This window comes from Gordionus sp. m RMFG-2023, chromosome 5 (assembly GCF_954871325.1).
Source record: "Gordionus sp. m RMFG-2023 chromosome 5, tfGorSpeb1-WG-v2, whole genome shotgun sequence".
Lineage (NCBI taxonomy): Eukaryota > Metazoa > Nematomorpha > Gordioida > Chordodea > Parachordodidae > Gordionus > Gordionus sp. m RMFG-2023.
In genome coordinates, this window is record NC_088779.1 from 7,276,539 (window position 1) to 7,302,609 (window position 26,071).

General features: G+C 24.0%; 1 long non-coding RNA gene across 1 annotated transcript in view; it reads right to left on the reverse strand.

The window, feature by feature from the left end:
• Nucleotides 1–1,856: 1,856 nt before the first annotated feature.
• The window catches only part of LOC135930443 (uncharacterized), a 33,530-nt gene continuing 9,315 nt past the window's right edge, over nt 1,857–26,071 (reverse strand). Inside the window, exons 2-4 of the long non-coding RNA XR_010572769.1 lie at nt 18,656–18,748; nt 18,442–18,477; nt 1,857–1,969 (exon numbers count right to left, since the gene is read on the reverse strand). This is a non-coding gene — a long non-coding RNA (uncharacterized LOC135930443). The remainder of the gene's footprint in view (nt 1,970–18,441; nt 18,478–18,655; nt 18,749–26,071) is intronic.

Genomic DNA, 26,071 nt, shown 5'->3' on the forward strand with positions numbered 1-26,071 from the left:
ATAAGTAAAGGGTTGAGGCGCTAAAAGCAATAATATTTTTTTATCTTCATGTGCCACGTGTAATTACAAAAATATTCGACGAAACAAGTTTGACAAGTAAGTTTTAAGAATTTGTACATCATTAATGGGTAAAATCCATTTAATATAATAAATATTATTAATAAGGTACATATATTTTTATAAATATTATATTATACCTGGTACTACTTCTGGGAGTTATTTAATAAATATAGTTTACATTTAAGATATTTCTCTTTAGCATGGATAAACAAATTACAGATGTTTCCTGATCAGTTAAAATTTTAGCCAAGTCTAGCCGTTGTATATATTGTTAGCAGAACCGTAAAAAATTAACTTAAATAAACTTCATTTTATTTTTTTAATATTTTTATCTTAGAAGTTTTGTGGTATAGTAAGAGTTCAATTTTATCAAGAACCTACAGAGCTTTACTTAGACTCTAATCCTATCTAAATTTAAGAAATTGAAGGTAACCATAGGAAACGCCGTCCACCATCTTTGTACAGGATGCAACTAATTGTGCAAACACAAAACATAAAGGCTCCCAAAAACATACATGTTATATAAAAATAAGATATAAAAGTCCAAGTTGATTAAATAAATGTTGTGATTGGGGTGGTTAATCTAAATTATTTTAACTCTTTTTTTGCATTATAAAAAAAGGGGGTCTTTAGAACAAAAATATAAGATTAAATAAAATAAAAATATCCAACAAAGACGATCATCTACTTTCAAGAAAAAATGGAATATTTGATATACAGGAATAGGTTTAATAAATAGTTGATAGTTACTTAAAATGATAATTAATAATATAGACAGAAAATAGTTTTTTTACCTTCAGCTTCCCCAACTATTACAAAAAGATATATGATTTAAAATGATTTATAAAATTATATAATTCCTCTATTATTTTCCTTTTAAAATTCTATATATGTAATTAAATTATGGGTATAGTGAGAATCTCATTCAAATTATAAATATAAATTCTAATAGAATATTGAAAAAAGTGTACAATATTTCTCATCGAGACACGGTTTAATACCTACATTAATTCGCAATAGATGGGCACCCTAGAAAAAGGATCTATCTTAAATTACCTCTTAGAACAATATATCAGTTTGCAATGTGAATAAGTGGATTGAAAAAGTTTACAATTATATGGGGCTTTCATGGCCATAAAAAATCTATCGGGGTGGATAATAAATAATTTACCTATCGCATAATAATAGGAAATTTTTCTATTCATTGAGCGAGGATAATATGTGAAAATTATTAAAATATCATATTTATACCACCGTATTCTCCACAATTGAATATAACCGAAAAATATTACGAATTTTCTAAAAATTATAACCAATAAAATTATTCTAAGCCAATTAATAGAAAAATGATTGGATTTGTAATTGATTTGTAATATATAATATTTTATTTCAGGGTTGGGCAAATTTTCAGAAAATTGCATCCGGATACATATAGATGCTTTTTAAAATTTTGTATTTAAGATAAAAGATATTATACTCAGGAAAAATTTTAATAAGATACAAGATACTGTTATGTTTAAGAAAAATATCTAACGAACAAAATACAAAAACTTTAAATATTCAAGATCAAATGTATCAAGTTTTATTTTTAGACAAATATGTTATAAAAAATAATAAATTTTAGAAAATGACATTGTTAAATAAGATAATGGGATATAAAAATATATTTTTTAAAATTGTATATTATAATAATGAAAACAATATCAGAATAAAAAATTAATTAGTAAATATCAATAAATCAACATTATAAATCAGTATTACTTTTTTATATTATTAATTTTCAAAAATTTTGTCGTGTCTTATTATCATATTATCTAAACTAAATAATTGTTCAATGGAATAAATATTTCATTTATATATTTTTAATAAATAAGGCTATCAAACATCCATTTCGTATAGCTCATCGAATCTATCATTAATATAAAAATATTATAAAATATTCTAAATTTAGCAACAGATTAATATGGAATGTGAAATAATATAATTTATAAATGTGATTAAAATATAATTATATAATATAATTTTAGATTCTTGACAAATTATATGATGTCCATAGAACCATATATCTTTTGTATTCTTTATATTTTGCAGTAATTATTTGTATTTCATGTTGAGTAACACTTAATTTAAATTTATAATTACATTCTCCTTGTGTAGAATCATCATTGTTTACATTTTCCGATATTTCTATAATTATATCTATAACTTAGTTTATAATTTAAAAATATTGTAATGATGTATCTAAAGTGATTCATATGAAATATGGTAGTTGTTTAACAAATTGCTATATGAAGACCAAAGCCATATATCACATGTTCATTATCTTAAAATATCTAAACACAAATTTTTTAAAGTATCTATATCTTTTTGATTATAAAATTTATTAAGTTAGAGATATTCTTAAATAATTTTTATCATAGATATAGACATCCGCTATACTGGGCAATTCCGTTTTATATACATAGAATAAATAATAAATGCTATTATTTATTTAGATGTCTTGAATTGATCTAAAAAAAATCTAAACATATAAGAATAAAGTGAATAATTTTGAATTTTCTTTCATGCTTAATGCGAATAAAATATTTGTATAATACTTTATTAATTTTAAAGATTTATAAGGTATTTAGAGAAGAACAATCTTAAATGCAAAAATGGTCGTAATAAATTTTGCAATTATAATATTATATATTGAATTATAAATAAATATATGTTTTGATATGGAATTCACCAAACATATATAATGATTATTAATTATAAAGAAAATTTTTTTTTTTTACATTCATCCATTGACATGACTTAAAAATTCTTATCAATAATGTTTAATCAAATAACGTTTTCCAAAATAACATATTACTATAAATGTAATAAAATTTTACCCAAAAATCAGTTTAATTTTAAGTAGAGATAAAGATATAATATATTATTATAAAATTTGATAAACAGTGTTAGCTTTTTCAAACAAATAATGATTGGAAGATAAAATGATAATCAATTACAAAGCTAGAATATATATGTTTTACCTTCAGGTACCTCATCTTTTATAAAAATATTTACGATTTAAAAATCATTTTATAAAATTATATGATTCTTCTATTTTATTATTTTTAAAATTCTATGAATTATAAGAATACCTAATGGTAAACAATAGAATTAATATGATTACAACTTTATATGAGAGTTTTTAAAGGAAAAATGATACATTAAAATTGAGTGGTATACACATAATCCCATTATAAATGTAAAAGGCATTTTGAAAAATATATTTCAATAAGAATTAAGTTATCGGATAATTTTATGAACGATTTGGAAAAATAATGGGAGAGATAGATAGCTAAATAAAAATACATGTTTTTGGAAAGTGATTGATTTGATATGGAATTCATCATATATAAATATATATATAATGATTATTAATAATTTTGTATTAAATAAGGTTTTAGATATCACATATTACTTTAAATGTAATAATTCAAAAATCGGTTTGATTTCAAATATAGATAAAGACAATATATTATAAGAAAATTGATCAGTGACAGTTATTTTAAATAAATAGTATAATGACAGATATTTGGTACAAGGTGTGAATAAATATATTTTTACCTTCAGCTACCTCAACTAAATTAAATATTTACAATTAAAATTGATTTTAATAAATGATTTTTCTATTTTTTTATTATTATTCAATATAACAAAGGATATATAGAGAGTTTCTCAGAATACTTAATGGTAAACAATAGAATAAATATGTTTATAACTTCATATACGGTATTTTAAAAGAAGAATGATACATTAAAATATGAGTAGTTTATCCATAATCCGGATTAAAAATTCAAAAGGGGTTTTGAAAAATATAATATTTCCATATTAATTAAGTTTTCGGATAATTTTATGAATGATTTGGGAAAATAATTGGAGAGGTAGATATTTAAATAAAAATACATGTATTTAGAAATATCCTTAATAGTATATATTAATTTTATTTAATTCCTATATATCCATATCGACATGTTTTTAAAATGCATTCCTTCTCTCTAAAATGATGATGCATTTTATAGCACTCAAAAAATCTTTTTATGAAATAAATTTGCGTAAAATGCCCGCCGAGGTTGTAAAGAAAATTAGATAATTTTTTGGTATGTTGTGAGAAAGGGTCTCGGCAAGATCGAAAGTAAAGACAGTGCCTACCCCAGGAATCAATATTTGTTCACCATGTTTTGATTTACAATACAAGAATTTCCTTTTAAGCTTTAGTCCACTAAAGAATAAGTTCCTATATCGAATGTAAATTGAGATTATTATAGTATGGATTTGAAGAAATTCGTAAACTTATCTTTGGTTTACATAGTAAAAAACTTTGTGATCGTTATTATTAAGGTTTGATTTATGGTATTTACCGGAACCTTCATTTAATATATACTCACAGTATAGAACGAGAGGTAATGATAGATAATTCGTTCGATGCAAACTTCCCTAAAAATCCTAAGCCTTATTGTAAAATAACTGATATATCTAGTGTATTGAATAAAGAGAATAATTTTAAAATTGTTAGATATATTTATTTTAAGTTTTGTTTTATTTCAAAGTTAATTATTTTATACCTAACGGCAATAACAATAAAGATTTTGTTTCTTAACTTAAAAAAATTGTTACAATTTACATTTTTATTAATTAAAATAACATGTAATTTTGTAAAATTAAATTCATATAAAAACTATATTAAATAAAATAATAATTAAACATTTAATTAGGTATGATCAACGGGGCTTATAGACCCATGTATGGATATGCAGTTAGAAAAGATTTCAGTTAATATTTTCTGTCGAAGGTAGAAGCCTGCTTTTTTCATCTGTGATTAAGCGTAACCTTTGCCCTGTTTTGAATAATTTTAGGGCTTGGGGTCCAAATGATTTACAGGTATCTGAGACTACCGGAACAAACAAAACATTATTAAGGTTGATATATTTGTTTGTTTTTGTGTTTCTTAATTTATATTTATATTTAATCTTAAACAAAGAACATATTTTCATTTTGCGTAACTTAATGATTGAAAATTATTTTAAGTATTTATTTTATAGATTAAGAAAATAGATATATATAGCAGTGATTTTGAAAAAGTAGATTTTTGATATTGATATTTTTATCATGTATTTTATTGATGAATGACTTAGTGATAGTTTTTGTGCACTTATGATATGCTGATAATAAAATTATAAAAAATACTTACTTATAAAGACCTCACATTGAAAACAAGAAGAGGAAGGCTGACAACGAAATTAATTAAGGTGGAGAAACCGAAAACTACATTCCTTGGTAGGTTGGACAATAGCCCAATTAAACTCAGACAAAAATGAATGTTTAAGATAACCTTAAGAAAGTTTTTAATTTCAAATCTAAAAGGGAAAAAAGTTTAATAAATGAAGATGAGGCTCTAAAAAGTTTTAAAATTTAAGGAAGTCATAGCGATTTAATATTAAATATATTAGATTGATGGGCTGGTATGCAATATTGCTTCCAATTTTTTTAAACAAATAATTCCTTTCTCTAGGCGATGGGTATTTCAAAAGAGGACGAAAGATCAATAAACTTAAATATTGGAGATTCATTTAAAAAACTCATTTATGTTTTATCCATATTTAAAACAAGACAAATAGTTGGATTCATTAATTAGGAAACAATGGCCTCCAACAAATTAGCTCTAGGACTAAATAGTTGTTAAATGTTTACTTAAATGTTAATATGTTATGAGGCGTCTATATTATTTTCAATTTATTTTATCAATTATATATTTGACTGTAAAATGATATTTAAACACATAAAAATCTTTTTCTAAAAACATTAATTTATATACACATATATATGAAAGAATTCAGACTAGTTATATAGTTAACAATAAAATATATATTTTAATCAATACTACCGCTTACCAAGCTCATATATTCTCAATCACTACTTCCGTCTACCAAACTTAAATATATATTCACAATTACTACTACTTACCAAACTTATTTATACTCAATCATTACTACCGTCTACCAGACTAATCCCTACAGATTCCGTTTTCCAGGTACAAAATGTTAAGGTGAAGATTAAATTTGAATTTCATATTGGAAACGATGTCATGCATACCTAAGCAAAGCAGGACAGAACCTAAAGTTAGGTTCAAAATGATAACTTATAACGTATCCATGCTATGCGCCCTGATCAGGTACACATCTTATGAAGGGCATCAGTAGACGGTGAATGTCAACTTCCTGCCTCCCATTAAAAAAGGAATTGGGTCAATTAAATTATTGCAAGGTCATTTAATTACTTTCACATACATTATAAAGCAAATGGGCCTTCCACGTCAAATCGATCACGATTAGGCCGACCCCTTTTAAAATTGTTAAATCTGGAATCATTTAGATAGTTAAGAAAGTGAGAAAGCCGTTTATTTTAGCTCGCTAGCACATGGTTCCCGAGTTTTAGGGACTTAAAGGTGCGAAAAGGAGCCACTTTGGAATCTGTAAAATTTTTAAAATGCTTATATCTCAAAAACTATTTATAGTAAAATAATATATAATATATCAAATTGTAGGTAAGAATAATCTCTAAAGAGCTATTAAAAACAATAAAAAATTTGAATAAGTTTGAACCGTTAACTTCCTGTTTACCTATTTTGCTTTACCTGTGTTTTTAAGCAAAAAAGGGAGTTTGTTATCGAAATTTTTTTATTGCTTTTTATTTTGACACCTTGTTAAATATATATACGATATCAAAACCTTGGCGGCGCTATCTCTAAAATTGATGAAAAAAATAGATGGCTCTTTATGAAATTACGGATTATGGTTAAAATTTTGCTGCTAACTTATCAATAACCGGATATTTTCACTTTTTAAAAAATTTCGAATTTCTATTAAATTTACTAATTAAACTGAAGAGCAGAGTGGGCATATGCCCATTAGACACTTAATAATGTAACAAATTTTCATAATAAATATCTTTCATATAATTTATAATTTTTAAGATATTTAGAATTTCATCGAATTTTTCATCGAAGATAATAATATAATTTTAGTCGTTTAAACTTTTTTTTACTCTAGATATTTTTTTCTTTGAATATTTCTTTTCACATAAGCCTTTTCTTTTAATGAGAGTTTTCCCATTTGATTGTAGATATATTTTAATGTTATCAATAGCCTCTTGATTAATTATATGAGGGGGAGAATCAATATCTGCATTGTCATTTGAAGTATAAGGAATGTTTGCTAATTTTTGTCGGCACGAAGAGCATATTAACATATCTAAATTGAATGGTAAAATTTTTTGGGTCATCCAGGGTAGAATCTTTCTTAGATTCTCGTGATAATAAGCATGTCTCTGTAGATTAAATGGGTTGCAACATTTTAATATTTGGTACGTCCATCTGTGATATAAAATAAAATTTTAATTGATCTGCACCTAGAATATATGTTTTTGCACTCTCAAAATCCAGAATGTTATTGGTAGACAGACGATATGCAGACGGGTTGAATTATTTAAAATTAATCTGAACGGACAAGTTAAAAATATTACGCAGAAAGAGAGATCGTTTTAAACAGTTTATTTTGTAAAATATAATCGATTATATACCTAGTAAAATATTTGTTTTTACTGTAGCTGTTATACATTATCGAGCTAATTAGTCATTTGCTAAGTAGCAAAGTAGAGATCTAAAAAATGTAAAACATTTTAAGGTAGGTAGGGGGGGGGCGCAGAACTGGAAAATTTATCACATTTCTTATAAACGTATCAATATTTTCAATTTCCTTAAGAATAATATTTTTCAATCATTAGCGCCATCTACTTTGTTCTTCAATTTTTGGTAAAAATGTATATTTCAGAAAAGTCGATAGCGTCGCCAAGGTTTTGACATCGTATATATATTTATAAAAGGTGTCTAAATAAAAAGCAAAAAATAAATTTCGAAAACAAACTCAATTTTTTGCTTAAAAATAGAGGTGAAGCAAGATAGGTAAACCAAAAATTAAAGACTCAAAATGGCGCCAATTTTTATTATATTTTTGATAGCCCTTTAGGGATATATTTTATCTACAATATGATTTATCATACATTTTTTTACTATAAATAATATTTGAGAAATAAGCATTATAAAAATTTTAGAGATTCCCAAGTGGTTCTTTTTTACACTTTTGAACCCCTATATCTCGGGAACCCGATGTGTTAGCGAGCTAAAATAAACATCTTTTTCATTTATATACCTATCTAAATAATTCCATTTATTTTTAACAATTTTAATAACGGTCGGCCGATGGGGTGTTTTTTTTGATCGATTTGCCATGGATGACCCGAGTCTATATCAACCAAGAATTTTTATATTACCTAAAGGCTATTAATTAAATATTTGCTTTCAAAATCTTATTTTTCCAGCACTGAATATAGTACTTATAATTTTTTCTCATAATGTATTGTTAGAATATTAATTTTTTCCGACATATTTCCAGAAAATATAAACGAAATCATTAATATGATATTTAGTTATTATAGTATAAAAATGATGATACAAAATAATATTTTAATTTATAAAATTAATAATAATATTTTCAAAATATTGAAAGTTAAAATATTTTTTAATATATATTTTGTTGTTAAATGATTGTAAAATAACATTTAAATATTTATATTTTATTGTCTGATGCGTTAATTTCATATTATATTATGATCAATTGATTTTAAAAGTTTTAATGTTTGAGGCGTAAATTTCACATCATATCATATTATATTCAATTGATTTAAAAAGTATATATTTGACTGTCTGATGATATATCTACATTATAAAAATCGACATTAAAAAACCAAAAAAGTTTCCTTTTGATTAAAATAAAAATCTTATTCAACCTGATTTATTCTTTCATATCGATTCTAAAATTTCTTAATGAATCCCACCACACAATTCCTATATGTAAAAGAATTACTTAAAAGTGACTTTAAATCCTTAGTATTTATTTATTTTATTATTTATTTTTAATTCTTTCTTTTATTTAAAAACCTCATATAATTTTTAATCTCAACTTGATATCATAATATTAAAAATGTGCTCTCGAAATCTATTCATAATTCATACAATTTATTATTAAAACTAATATTTTATAAATATTTATCTGATTTTTAATGAAATCAAAATAACCTTAAAATTATATATCTTTATATAAATTATTAAAAATATAAAATATAATAATTAGAATTTCATTAGTTAAAAAAAATAAACTTTAAAGTACCATTTTCACCTTTATTTATTTTACCTTTTTAAAAAATTAATTATTTGCTAATACATTTTGACATCATATCATATCAGTAAATATTCAAATAAAGTAACCCATGACCGGGAAAAAAAAATTTGTTAAAAGGTTGCTTCTCAGAAAAAAGGAAATCATACCCAGACGAATATTTTCATTTCAAAATTTTGGAGAAATTTTTTTATATTTAAATTAAAAAAGTTTTTAAGTCTCGATTTCGTGAAATCTGTATGTTCATATATTTTTTTAAGTTTTAATTTATCGGACATACAATTTTCTCTTTGCTTTTTATTAAATTTTTCTTGTAAATAAAGTCATTAATAGGATTTATTAATATTAGCTAGCTAAGATCTGAAAATTTTTTATTTATGAATATCATAATCAGTATTTTATAAAGTATATATAGTTAACTCTTAAGAAAATTAAATGATGTAAAATTATATTGTAAAAATCTATCTCATCCGTGCAAACTCAATCTTCACATTTATTACTAAATGATTATATTATTTTTGTTATCATTTCATCAATTCAGGAATGCCCTAATATAATTATTAACATTTTAATCAACTCAATTTATCCCTAAATATCAAAAATGCGAAATTTATCTATCTTCAAATTATATATAATTTTTGACACATACCCTGACGAGATTTTAATAAATTAGGAAATCCAGAAATTATTTTGGATTTTTAAATAATCATCTACAATCAATATTTCTCTAACTACCAGTTTTAAGTATATTACCTATCATATCAAGTATCATTTATCATCATAAAAGCTCTTTTGATTACGCTAATTTAATAATTTTTAAAACCATTTGATGTTTTCTAGTTTGAAACTCTTTTAAAAGAATACGAAAAAAATATTTTAAGAATGATGCAAGAGTTACAAAATATTTTAAGAATGATGCAAGAGTTACAAAATATTTTAAGAATGATGCAAGAGTTACAAAATATTAAATTTGATTCTAACTCATGGTTTCAGGCAACTCTTCCCTGCAAATCTAGAGGTTTAGGACTGAGATCTGAAATGTATAATCTCCTTGTTCCTTTTATATTTTCTACAAACGGTAAAACAGTTCATTTCATAAATAATTTATTGATAATGATAGTTTGTTGGACGAAGCCTCAAATTGTTGGGACATCAATACCTTGACAAATAAATCTCAATCAGATTCATCGAAGAAAAGGTAAGATATACAATTGATATTTAGTTCCTTAGCTTACTTCAACTTGAGGGATGATTACCAAAACATTACCCAAAATATAATTAAATAAAATAAAAATATCATGAAATAAACTATCACTTTTCAAATAAAAAAAAATTATATATAAATTTAGAGATAATATTTAAATGCCAATAATGTGATACATCTTGCTCTATCATTTTAACATTAATCTAAAATCTTATGGATGGAAGTAAAATGTATTTTTTATTTATTTAAAGATACGAGGTACCCTGAATAAAATAAAAAATCAGTATTTTATTTGAAAAAGAAAGATATAATACAATATAGGAGGATGATATACAGGGATAAGGTTAATGCATATAAATAGTTGATTGGTATGTAAAATGATTTTAATTATATAGATAGTTTTACCTTCAGCTTGGTCAACTATTACGAAAAGATATACTCTTAAAATGATTTATAAAATAATATGACTTCTCTAATTTATCGCTTTGAATATATAACTAATGTATTTAGGAATAGAGTTACAATAACTTTCAGAATACCTAATCAATTAAAAATATCCTTATGTTTATAACTATATATAAAGGTTTTCAAAAGATAAATATACATTAAATTTGAATGTTATATCTATAATCCAGATATGATGATGCATCTATACAACACCAATAATTCTTTTTTAAACTAAATTTGGATAAAATGCTAGCCGATTTGAATAGTCGAAAAAATATATTGATACATTTGGTACATCTGGAAAATGTCTCAGCAAGTTAAATGAGAAACAGATAAGATATAAGAAGAATGTAGTTTGAAAAGTAATAAAGTTTAAGAAGTTATTAAATTAGGATAGAAAATATAATTAATTAGATACAAATTTTTTGTAAATATTATATTAAACCTGGTTCATCTTCGGCTAGTTATTTAATAAATGTAAGTTTACATATAATTACGAAAAACAAAGTATTTGGCAGAGGTATCCTTGCCAGCCAAAATTAAAGCAAAGCTCAGCCTTTGTATATTTGTTGGATAGCGCCATAATAATATAACTTTAGTAAACATTCTATGCATTTTTTAAAAAAATATTTTTAATCATTGAGTATATCTTCTGGTAATAGGTCAATTTTAAGAAAATATAAAGACGAGCTAGGAACTTTCAAATCCTATCGAATTTGGTAAAGGAATTGAAGAATAAGTGAAACGCCCCATAAAATCTTTAGATAGAATGTAATAACTTGAGTACACACAAAAGACAAAGACTCCTTCTCAAACCCTATTTGGATGTAAAAACAGATATAAAGATATATGCTGATTTTATAAATTTATGATTAGGGATTTTTAGTTACGTAAGTTTAAATTCTATGTTATACTAATGAAGAGAAATTTGGTTCTTAGAACAAAAATATATGAAATAAAATAAAAAATCAAGAAAACAATCACTTTTCAAATAAACTAATGATTATATATAAAGTTTTGAGGCAATATTTAAATGCTAATAATGTGATACATCTTATTTTTATCATTTAACTTATTAATCTAAAAGCTAAGTAAAATGTTATTTGAAAATATTTTTTTTTATTTAAAGATGTGACATACCTTGTATAGTATATAAAAATCAGTATTTTGTTTGTAGAAGAAAGATATAATACAATGAAGGATTTGATATTCAAGATTAGTTAATACATATAAATCGTTGATAGGTAGGTAAATTAATAATCAAGTATATATAAATTATTTATCCTTCAGCTTCCTCAACTATTATGAAAAGATTTACGATAAAATTTGAATGCTATATCTATAATCCAGATATGATGATGCATTTTAACAAAATTCAAGAATTCTTTCTTTAAACTATATGGATACAAATACCTGCCGATTTGAATGGTCAAAAAATTTATTCAAAATATGAGATGAGATATAGAACGCTATACACAATCTTTAGATAGAATGCAAAAACTTGAGTACACAAAAAAGACAAAGACTCCTTCTCAAACCCTATTTGGATGTAAAAACAGATATAAAAATATATTCTGATTTTATAATTTAATGAGGGGTGTTTTAGTTATGTTAGTTTAAATCCTTTGTTACACTAATGAAGAGAAATTTGGTCCTTAGAACATAATATATGATTAAATAGAATAAATAAAATAAGAAAACAATCACTTTTCAAATATACTAATAATTATATATAAAGTTTTGAAAAAATATTAAAATGCCAATAATGATACATCTTGTTCTATCATTTAACATATTAATCTAAAAGGTAATGGATGGAAGTAAAATGTAATTTGAAAATATTTTTTTTATTTAAAGATATGAGGTACCTTGTAAGTATATAATAATATGTATTTTGTTTGTAGAATAATATAATATAGGTAAATTTAAATACAAATTGATATATAAAAAAAATAAATCAATTGCCAAAATAAATAATAAAGTAACATCGATCAACTTATTCAACAATTTGCATTTCTATTTTTAAAATAATTTTAAATTTAACCAAGTAGAGAACTAGATAATCATTTTCATAATGCCTAGTTGAATAGAATCGATGTGTTTTACATTTTAAACGGTTAATAGTAACCACACTCTGCGTCTACATAACTGGAACTTCACTGGATATAAACCCCCCTCAAAAACCTATCCTTACTGTTATATTTATTTATTTTTATTATATAATGAATAATTGATAGAAAAAATAATATTGAAATAATTATATTCATTTTTCGTTTTTTTGTTTTGAAAGATTATTTTTTTTTTATGTTTTTAAAAATGAGAAAATAAAATATAAAAAAGTGTAAAACAAGAAACATAGTGAATAAAAACCTAAGTGCTAAAAAATCCAGTATAAAAAGTATTAATGAGCAGATTTAATCTTATAATATCTCTCCCCCCCCCTCATTAATATTAACACCTTTTTAATTATAATGATACACCTTACAGAGATAAAGAATAACTGAATATATTTTATCTTTACTGCCAACTCGAAAAATTTTGTAAATATAAAAAGGTTATTTTTAGATAATGAATTCAATTAAAAACCCTCTTTACACATTATTATAGCACAATGAGCTTGCTGAGAATATCGAAACCTTTTAAATTATATTTAAAAAGATAACAGAACGTATTATTTGGAAAATAATATCTATGATTGTTTGCAATATGATTTGATCGATGGTCAGGAATATCATTGTATTTTATGTCTATAATGTAAGTATTAATTTTTACAGCAATATATTTGTCCTATTTCATCTAAAAAATAGGCAACCTCCCAAAAAATTTATCTACCCCCATTAAAAACAACTAACCCCCCCCCCCTCCCTCGAGAAAAATTGGATGCAAATTGTTACCCCCATCCCACTCCGCTATTTTAGACGCTGACCAAGCTTTTTACCTTTTAATAATAATATTATAGCTGACAAGTTGATAAAATGATAATTAATTATAAAAAGTTAATATTTTATTATCAGCTTCCGGGACTAAATATAAAACTATTTAGATTGAGGAAATTAATTATCAGGCTCCATACTGGGATATAGAATTTCAAATAGCTCTAAGAAATATCTAAATATTTACGAGTCCTAACATAATTATAGAGAGAAATAAAATTAAATGAGAGAATAAAAGGTGTTAAGTGACTGTAGATATTATAAATCATCAGTTATTATAATCCTCTAACAATTACGCTTTAACATAAAATATTTATATTTAAGGAAGAAGAGTAAAATAAGTTAAAATGCTTTGAAAAAAATTGAGAGATTTAATTTGGGTGGATATTAAAGGAAACCGAGATGGCAATCGAAACAAATGATTGAAGAAATAATAGATTGTTAATAACTTTTATGATAATACCGACCGGGATTAATATATGGTTCTCATCTGTTTTCGGAATTCACATTAGAAAAGCATAAAATTTGAAAAATATTTTGTTCTTATTCAATTTGAGCATCATAAAAAAAATTTAAAAAAATTTAAAAAAATGTTATTAATTATTTTTACAGTTCTCTAGAAAAAATTATAATATAAAACCAACATTATCATATTAAATAATTTTAAATTAAATATAAAATTACATTAAAAGTCAACGGAATATCTATAATATTACTAAAATTTTAAATAAATTTATTTGCATAAAATAATTTTGTGCATTTATTATATAGCATAAAAATATATTATTTAATATATAAAGAATATCTATAAACTATTTTTCAATAAAAAGAAAATATTAATCTTTTTATATAAAAGACTACTCAATTATTCTTGACGAGGATAATTTTGCCCTATATTGGAAAGTAATATGGAATCAAAAGTAATGAAATAGGTTATAAATAACTTTAACTAATTTTCTCTTCTAAAATGACCATCATTGTGTGATTTTGAAAAGACTAAAAATGTTCATGATATAAAAAAAATAATAATTAATGTAAATCGCATCTTTAAATTGTTGGAACGATGCCCATTTATTATTTTAAATATATTAAACATATATGGCTATAAATTAATTGTCTCAATAATTTGTAATTTTTTTTATATAATACCTATGGTGCACAAAATTATTAAGCAAATAAATCTATTCAGAATGTTTTAAAATAATTTTATAGATATACCTCTGTTTTTTATTATATATATTATAGGTTATGTGTAAAGAATTATATTTTTAATAAATGATCGCTTTAAATGAGAATGTGATGTAATGGAAAGAATTTTTTATTTTTTGATGATATTCGAATTGACTGGGAACAAAATATAAAATATGTTGTTGACGTATTTAGTGATCTCATATAGTGAGTAGTTGTTTGAAAACAACGGCAACCCCTGTAGCGATATAAAATTACTGAGCTTTTTAATAAATCAGTATTATATCTAGATGAATTACTAAACACAAAAAGTTGCTCAATAATAGCACAAATGTTTGGGCATCTATTCACTAAATCTCGAGGCTTGTGGATTATTTTTTTGGTTAAAAAAATTGCGATAACCAATTTTAAAATCGGCTAAAATGAAGATATTTGTATTATCACCATGTATTATAATAGTTTCTAAGTAGATAAAATGATAATTAATCATAAAGTAAAACATATATGAAATGAATGAAATAATTAAATGAATGAATAAAATAAAAAATAAAATAAATGAATAGAATGAATGAAAGAAATAAATGAATAAATAAAATTAATGAATGAAATGAATAAATAGAAATAAATAAATGAAATGAATGTGAAATGAATGAATGAAATGAACAAATAAAATAAATAAATGAAATGAACGAATGTTATAAATAAATTGAATGAATGAAAATGAATAAATGAAATGAATAAATGAAATGAATAAATGAAATGAATAAATGAAATGAATAAATGAAATGAATAAATGAAATGAAATGAAATGAATAAATGAAATGAAATGAATAAATGAAATGAAATGAATAAATGAAATGAAATGAATAAATGAAATGAATAAATGAAATGAATAAATGAAATGAATAAATGAAATGAATAAATGAAATGAAATGAATAAATGAAATGAATAAATGAAATGAAATGAAATGAAATGAATAAATGAAATGAAATGAATAAATGAAATGAATAAATGAAATGAATAAATGAAATGAATAAATGAAATGAATAAATGAAATGAAATGAATAAATGAAATGAAATGAATAAATGAAATGAAATGAATAAATGAAATGAAATGAAATGAAATGAATAAATGAAATGAAATGAATAAATGAAATGAAATGAATAAATGAAATGAATAAATGAAATGAAATGAAATTAATAAATGAAATGAATAAGTGAAATGAATAAATAAAATGAATAAATAAAATGAAATGAATAAATGAAATGAAATAAATAAATAAATGAAATGAATAAATGAAATGAATAAATGAAATGAATAAATGAAATGAATAAATGAAATGAATGAATTGAATTGTATAAATGAAATAAATAAATGAATGAAAGAATGAATGATGAATAAATAAAGGAAATAAATGAATGAAGTAAAAGACTAAAAAGAATGAATAAAATAAATGAATGATTATATGAAAGAATAAAAGAAAGAATAAATGAATGAATAAATGAAGGAAATAAATGAATGAAAGAAAAGACTAAAATAATGAATAAATGAAAATTAATAACGTTAAAAATTCCAAAAGGCCACTTCCAAACACGACGTTTTTTCAAAGCGATAAATAACAAATTAAGCCTAATAGATGTGTGCTTCCAAACCAAACGATTTTTTCATGCATACGATTTTGCGATTATTTTAATAACAAACTAGCTTGATTATTTTTAACGATTAAATGGCGTCTGATACAATTGAAATGAATAAGTAATTTTTTTTAACGTTAATATTCAATAAATGAAATGATTTTAGAGGAAATTTTGTATCTGAATTGATAAATTTTGTAGAAGATCATGTTATGGAACCAATCTAATGATAATTATTCTAATAGATTATTAGCAGATGAACTATGGACTTTATGTGCTAAAAAGTAGAACAAGACTTTATATTGAAAATATTGACTATTTTATAATAATAATTTTTAATTAACAGCTTTTTAATTAGATACTATTTATTAGTAAGCATGGAATATGAATTTTAATAATTTATATCTTTATTTAAATAAAATTATTTTTTATCCTTTATTATTTACCAGGCTTGATTCATCCCCAAATGTCTGTAAATTAAAATGGAAGAATTTGAGGGATTCTTATTTAAAGGAAAAGAGAAAGAGAGAAGAAGTGCATTCAGGGGATGCTGCAAAAGCTAGCACTCCATCGAAATGGTATGATTCACTATCATTTCTTACTACTTCCACCACACCAAGAAAGACACTAAATAATATCACAGATAATATAGAGAATGTAAGACTTGTAAAAAGGGCTAGAGTAACAAAAGACCCAATGGAAAGATATTTTGACAAAATGTTAGAAATTGATAATGACCCAGATAGATTATGGTGCCTGTCTTTGGTTGATAATGTAAAGAAGGTGCCAAATGAAGTTAAGGACGCCATGAAAATTAATGTGCAAACTCTTATTTATAATTATATAAATAATATTATAGTAGAAAATGTTGATGTTTAAATAGTTATGTATTATATAAACATACAAATTTAATTTATTAATTTATATACACATACAAAAGTAATTTATTTATTTAATATATAATGATAAAATGTTAAATTAAACATATATTTAAGAATTAAAATAGTCTTTAAATAATTCTCTAAATTCTCTTGAATTAGAACTTGAAGCATTTAAAGATCTACTGATCCCTAAATTTTCAGTAATAGGAAAAATATTAGGTGTATATTCTTTTTATCATAATCAATAATAATATTATGTAAAAGAGTAATTGTAGATATAATTTTATCAGCATTTTCAACTGAACACTCTATAGCTTTAGAAAGTAGTGCAAATTTTTGTTAAGTATATAATAGAAAACATTCCTAGATAATCCAAGATAGTGAAAGAATTGCGAATCATTTAAATTCTCATTTAAATTGATATAGATCATATACAGATCTCTTTCTTTATAAATTATACTTACTTTTCGTTTTTTTTTATAAAGTCTCATAATAAAATATTTAGTTATAAGATTCATTTTTAAAAAATCAGCTGTAAAATATAAATCGTTGCTGTTTGGAAGTAAAAAATATTGCGAAAAACGTGCCTCGGAAAAAGTTTTGAAAAAACGTCGTGTTTGGAAGTGGCCAAAGATTATATTATATATTTTATAATGAAATTTTATGCAAATCTGTTAAACATTCTTCGTTAATTTCAGCGCCTGATTCTGATGAATTAATAGTATATTATTTTAATAAAAAGTTTATACTATTAATTTATATATATTATAATTAGAGTTATATACCAATTTTTATATATTATAAATAGAGTTATATATTTTACTTTCATCAGTTTTGCTTGATTCAATGCCTCTTTTTTCTAATATAAGTAAATGGATTATTCATGAACATTACAAAAATATCTATCAGATTTATTATACTTGCTTAATTTAAAAAACTCTAGTAGTTAAAAATAAGGTTTAATTAATTTTTTCTCGAGAATACGCTTAACCTTAAATAAAGCAAAAAGAATTATTTAAAGATGCCACATATATTACTTCTATTTAATATATTTGTGTTGTCACGGGGAACCTTCCAAGACACCACTTCCTCTGGGTTTGATAAAGTGAATAACATTTTCCTTATTTGTCCTATATCAAATAAATATTTTTAAAAAAATAAAAATTATGTCCCAAATCATTATAATTGTATATATATAGTATAACTGTAATTATGAAATTAAAGAGCAGAGTTTTATCATAATTAACTAAAACAATTATTACCATAAGTCAATGGTTAGAATAAGAAATTATCTATTTATTAAAACTGTGGATATTTTAATGCATTATTTTATTTTTGATCAGTTGTATAATTTCATTCTCGATACATTTTTAATACATTTTATCTAAGAATTTTTATAATAATTCCTTTTTTCAATGGATATCACACCTTTTTATTTTCGGAGGATAAATTACATCTTTTTATCAACAACTTTGAGATTTTCAATGGAAATTCTAATTGTACATAATAAAGCTTTGTTTTCTAGAGTATCTTTTAAGGAACTAAATAGAAAGACATACTATTTATGTATATGAATCGAGATATAAATCATATAATAAATTTGGTTAAGGATAAAAAAGGAAAACCAGCTCGTATTAAGGACCAGAATTCTAAGAATATATAAAGGGGAAGAAAATTGTCAAAGAATGCAAAATTAAAATTAAGAAAACAAGCAAAACGATTTTCTTCTCTTAAGATTAAAATGATAAAACTTTCAGAATTTTATAATTATTTTTATATTTTCTAAATTAGTTAAGATTGAAACTAGCGATATTTATTTTAAAAGATATATGTTTAGAATAAAAATATTAAGAAGTATTTGATTTTCGGGTTTATGTAATTAATTTTTAAATAAAAATTTGTGTAAAATATAATTATGAGTAGACTTATTTATCAAGAACTAAAATTAAAATATTTTAATGATCGAGATCATTCATGGGCTAACACTTATTCCAATAAACATTTGCCTCCAGCATATCCAGGATACCCCGGGGAGACAAATTAGTAATACAATTCTTTTAAGTATATATCAATATTACAAGATTGCAATAATTTATTATTATGATAAAGGTTATTTCATTTTACTTTTCACATCCAGGTCCCAGAAGTCAAAGATAATATAATAAAATTTCTTAATAATAATTTTTAAAAAAATGATTTTATTAAAAAACAATTTTTAGACGAATCTTTGGACAAAACTATATCAAAAAATAATAATTTCAATAGTGAAGTACTTTAAGCAATTTTTTTAGCAATGATCAAATTTCTCCTGATACAAACCAAATTTTCAATGAACTGCTTCCCAAACATTAAGTTAATGTTAATAACAATCCTTTCTCGTTAACATTTTCCATCAAATTAATTCAGTGCCTGAAGCAATTATTACAGACTCCATAGGAGGATTGAATAGTATCAGGCCAGTCCATCTATAAGATCTGATAAATATAGACAATTATTAATCTCTGATTCTATTGCATGTATTTACATATCCTATAAACTAATAGAGGTCTGTCTCATCCATTATTTATAATATTCTTTTGGTATGAATGATTGCCTTACAAATGACAGATAAAGGCATCTGTCTTATAGATACAGGGGGAGTTATAAGAAAGATTGTCTCAAATATTTTATGCAAACATATTAAAACCTCCTATGAGAATTGTTTTCTCTAATTCAATTAGGGTTTGGCATTAATGGAGAGTGAAACAGTTAGCAGGGCAACAAGGATTATTCGCGAAATCCTTGCTTCAGAATATGCATTCCTCAAACTAATATAAAAATATCATTAATATTTCAAATTGTAATTTAATCTAGAGCTATTTAGATGTTTATCCTGATTATTTCAATTATATCTAGTAAAGTTACCATTACTATATAGCGAATATACAATTCTTTTAGCCAAGGAATACAGAAAGGGGAACCGCTCATTCCGCCTTTATTCTGCTTAGCCAAACAACATATTTAAAATTATAAAACCCAATTTACACCACAATATATGGTATTTGGATGATGGCTCATTAAAGTGTCCTATAAATAAAATAATTAGAGCTACAGATATCATTTAAAAACTTCAACATTAGTGAAATATATTCAACTACAAATGTCTTCCCTAATCTTTATTTTTGGGTTACCAATAGGAAAATCTACAGCTATACATATTTTAGAACACAGAAAATCCTTATTAAAAAGAAAACAATTTTAAAAATTTTGATATACCCAAATTACAATTCTTAGATCATCAGGCGTCTATTGATTTATATTTATATTACCATAATATGAATAAAAATTTTAATTTTTACTAGAACATAGACAACCTAAAATTCCCCCTCTTCCAACAAAATCTGGCAGAATTGGCTTACGATCACCATCACCCCTTGCAATAGTTTCTTTTATTTCATCCTTATTAAAAAACTAAAATCTCATTCTTAAATTTATTAAACCTATTGAAATCCATCTTAAACAAAATCTTGTTATGGTCTGTCAACACATCCTTGGGCATAATTTATCAATTCTCCAAATTATAAAATTGGGATGCTTCAATCATATTATGCTTTGTCATCTACTTTCGAGCAATAACACAGCAGTGCACTAACCTTCGTTCATAGGTAATGAATAAGTCACACCTATTATTGGAAGGTTATTATATAAGCATGTTAAAAAAAAATCTGTTGACAAGTAAGGAATTTAGATAAACCTTAACAACACACTAGTCTTATACATATCTCTATCTTGCAACTGTAAAAGATGCGGGGTAATGATTGATTCAGCTAATTCACTAGTAAGGCACGAAAGAATTAATAAATAATCCAAAATTTATTATTCAAAGCCGATGCTTTTTTATATTTCAAACCAAGAGACACTTACGATTTTATAACTAACTCGGCCTGATGGGCATACGTTAACCATATGGAATATGGGGAAACACATGTATTAGAACCAGGGTTGTGCATTTGACCGGTCAAATACGTTTAGTTAAATTGACCGATATTTGACCGGTCAAATATGGTCAAATACGGTCAAATGTGGTCAAATTCAAATATATGTTTTTTTAATTTAATATTAACTTTATTTTGAATATAATAGTAAAATGAATCTATAATATTAATTTTTTATTAAATTCATTGTCATTCAATAACTAACGTGTAGCTATCTGTAGCAGAGTTTTGTTCTGATTCATATTCAATATTATCATTTTCTTTAATATTTTTTAATCAATTTTTCTTATGTGTTATATCTTCAATCGATTTCTATTTTCATAAGAATATTAACCCAAATCGACCTATTTCTTTCTAAAGAAGAAGTAGAACTAGGAATTGTTAGTCTCTTGATGGGCAGGGTAGACAAAGTTTAGTCTATTAACTATAGGTCGGAATTTATTGTATCTGGAAATTACTAATTTCCACATAATTTGCTATATTAAACATGCTGTTTTTGCTTCTGAAATTAATTATATCACTTAAAATATTTTGGTCATCACTTCCTTGTAAAATAGCTAATTCTTGAATTATATCACATACTTCATTAATTTCACTACTAGTGAGTTCTCCTCTTGATATTGTAGACACAAAAAATAAGCAAACATTGTGATCACATGTATTTACATCGTTTTCCCCTTTTTTAAACATATTTTTAATTTATTTTTCCTTTAATTTTTTTAGAGTATTTGACAGTATTTGACCGGTCAAATACTCCTCCGGTCAATTGACCGGTCAATTGACTGAATTTGACTGGTCAATTGACCGACTTGCCAACCCTGATTAGAACTTTACATATAATGACATTTTCGCCCCTTTTAATAATAATTATGATCCCTTAGATATAGCGAAAAAAAGGAAATACCACAAATATTTATATCTAGCCCACAAATTGTGTTTTTTTAAAATCTTTTAAATATAATTTTAAATTTTATTTCTATATCAATTTAAATGTTATTTTTAATTAATATCGATTGCTAAATTAATAAAAACATATAAATAAACGAGAGCCTTTTCATTGCAGGTATATAAAACTTTGGTTAAGATTGTGATGCCCGAAATGATCTATTACAATAAAAATAGGATACATTTAAAGTAAAAGTTAGCTAAGCTAAATGAGAAATCAAATAATAACAGTTTTAATTAAGCTGAATATTAGAAATATGAGATTCAAATCAGAGATCACATGTGACACCATGTATATAAATATAATGTTTACAATTGTATAAAAATTATCTCAAAATGTTATGAAGATGTGGAATGGGTGATTGTTACAATGGATCATATTAAGAGCTAAACATCAATTCATATTTATAGAAGCAAATGAATGCGATATTATCATTAAGGATGTAAGTAAATTTTCAGAATAAATACTTCATTATATTAGGCTGGTAAAGAAAACGGGTGTTTAGGTGTTATGTAGTCAACGGCTTTTATTTAGAGAATTCATCAGATGTTTATCTTTATAGTGTTAAACTAAACTAGGTAGGCTATATTTTTTATCTGGCTTCCGAACACTAAGTTATAATGATATTGGGCAAAATAATTTAACAGATATATATCTATATAATTATACGATAATATTGTATCCCATATCAAATCAATTGAAGATATAACCTTAACTTCTTCCCTTTTTAAAAAATTTAATGGTGGTCTATATACTAACCTTTCTTATTCATACCCATCGCCTGCACCATTCTCACCACCTACGGTAGAAAGCCCAACATTTTTTGCAAACGGATCCGCGAAAAAACTGACCAAGGAATCCCTCTTCTTACGCCAAAGACTTGCTACCGCCATCATTTGTTCTAACTATCTAAGCTTCATCTCTTCCATTGAATAACCTTCCATTTTCCAAGCTTCCTTTTTTTTATCCCCTATCCTTTCCCGTAAATTCTATTTCTATAATTTTTCACCTTTATTTATTTTACCTTTTTAAAAAATTAATTATTTGCTAATACATTTTGACATCATATCATATCAGTAAATATTCAAATAAAGTAACCCATGACCGGAAAAAAAAAATATTTTTAAATAATTTTGACCGAGTCGACCTTAGATTTCGAAATGAAATAAATATATTATAAAATTTTTGCAAACGATTTTGTTCAATGTAATACAAAACTATTAGAACAAAATCTATATCTAAATAAATTCGGGCTGAGAACAATTTATTAATATTTTCGGGACAAATAAAAGATATTGTTTGGGATAGGGCCCTTTTATCTTTATAAAAATTTCAGACTTATAAAATTAGGTCCAATGCAGATCACTAATAAGCATTGTATCGTATTTAACATAAATTTATCTATTTTATTTTAAAATAATTGTAAAAATATTTATAATTTTATTTAGATAATTATTTATACATAAAAATATGCAAATTAATAATAATAAACTAAATAAATAATATCATACATTTTATCATTTAATCAACTCGAATAAAATTTGACTTTCATTTTTTCTTTCATGAAAATAAATGCATGAAATTTTTGTGTTCCAGGATGTGTTTGGCTGTTTAAATGTTCGAAATTGGTTTTATTCAACATTGCTGGCGAATATACAATGAATCCCAAGTAAGTTAATTCTCCCATAATTTCATAAATGAATAACCTGTCTGAGATGATAACATATTTATTGTGATTTTAACAGAAAGGGTTGCATCATATTACTAAGATTGAAATAACTTTTTTTTCTTTTTGTAAACATTTTAATTATTTTGGTGGGAAATAAAAAATGTTTATTAATTTTATGAAATTATAATAGTTATTGAAATTAATAAATAAATTGGTTAATGAAGCCTAATTTATTCTCGGAGAAAATTGTAGATGTAAAATTTATCAATAACAATAATGAAGATTACTCTTGGAATTAAGGCGTTTTGTATTTTTATAAAAATATAGTACAATCTAGTAAATATTTTTTGCTAGTCAGAGTTTTTTTTAGGACTTTAGTTTTAACTTTATTTTTTTGAATGTTAACACTTTTTAAAAAATATATTACAATATATTTGATTAATTTAGAATTCAAACAATACAACTTATTATTAAAGTACAATAACATTTAGCCCAGTATTCGCCCCAATCTAGTATTTCGTACAAATATTAGAGAGTATATTATTTCTAAAAAAAATTGAAAGAAAAAAAAGCAATTTCCATAGTTATTTCCGGCTTATATTTAATAAAATATAACATATAGATCTATTCTAGAACTATTTAATAAAATATAAATTATGTTTGTAATGTTTGTAACTTTATTATTTCTTAAGATACTTTAAATTAAATTTTAAATTTTGTCGTTTCTAAAAATCGGCACATGTCATAAAATAATCCGATTTGAAGTAAAATTTTACATTTTTATTGGTTCAGCAATGTGTTTTTCCTACATAATTTTCAACCATAATTCATTTTTTGAACGCGTTTTTGAATTTAAAAATTTTATTTTACCGGAAATTTATTTCATCATGTTTTGAACACTCAGTTTATGAATTGCAGATAATTTTACCTTTAAACTTTTAATATATAAATTATAGAAAAAATTTATAGAAAAACTAATATAAATTAAAATAATTTTAAAAAATTCATGGCAAAATTATATGAGCATAGGGTAGGTATTCCAAACGTGATGGAATACATTTCTGGTAAAATAAAATTTTTAAATTTGATACGCGCTAGGTGATAAAATAACCCACTGTTATAAAGCCGCTAACATATGTACTATCAATAGATCAATTTTTAAAAAAATCGAAGGGGGTCGGTTTGAAAAACGAGTTTTTTTGATTGATTTTAATATGGAATACAAATATTTTATACTAATGTTAAGAAAAAACACAACCTAAGTCTATTTATTTTTTTAATATTATAGCAGAGTTAATAAAGATAGAAACAAAAAGAAGAGAAGTTAATAAGAAAAATTAAAAAAACTCTAAAATATGTGCCCTTAGATAAATATAGAGTGTAGATAACTGCTCTTTCGTTATGCAATCAATTTACGCCTGGGCGTACCTTTCTTAAAACAATATACTTGCATATAATGGAATCAATTGGTAGACGCTTATGGGAGACACGCTCTCCACTATAAATTTATATCAAAAATTAGCCGACATAATAAAATAAATTCAATAATAGCATCTTTTTAAATAAAGCAAATTTTTCATGTAATTTACCAACATCTTTTTTAGATAAAAAGCGCCCTGACGGCAAAACAATAGTACCTTTTTTATTGGTAAAGCCCTTAATGTGGTGTTCCTGCTTTAATCCCATGGCCTCATCCAATAATTCACATGACTTAACAGAGCCGAATCTATAAAATATTCACACCTTGTGTGACAACCACTTTGTTCCCATAGCAGCTACATCAACATGCTCTTTTGGACAAGCGGCATTAGATCTCTTCAAAATAATATCAAAATCAATAAAAGAAACTCCATATAAACTCAAG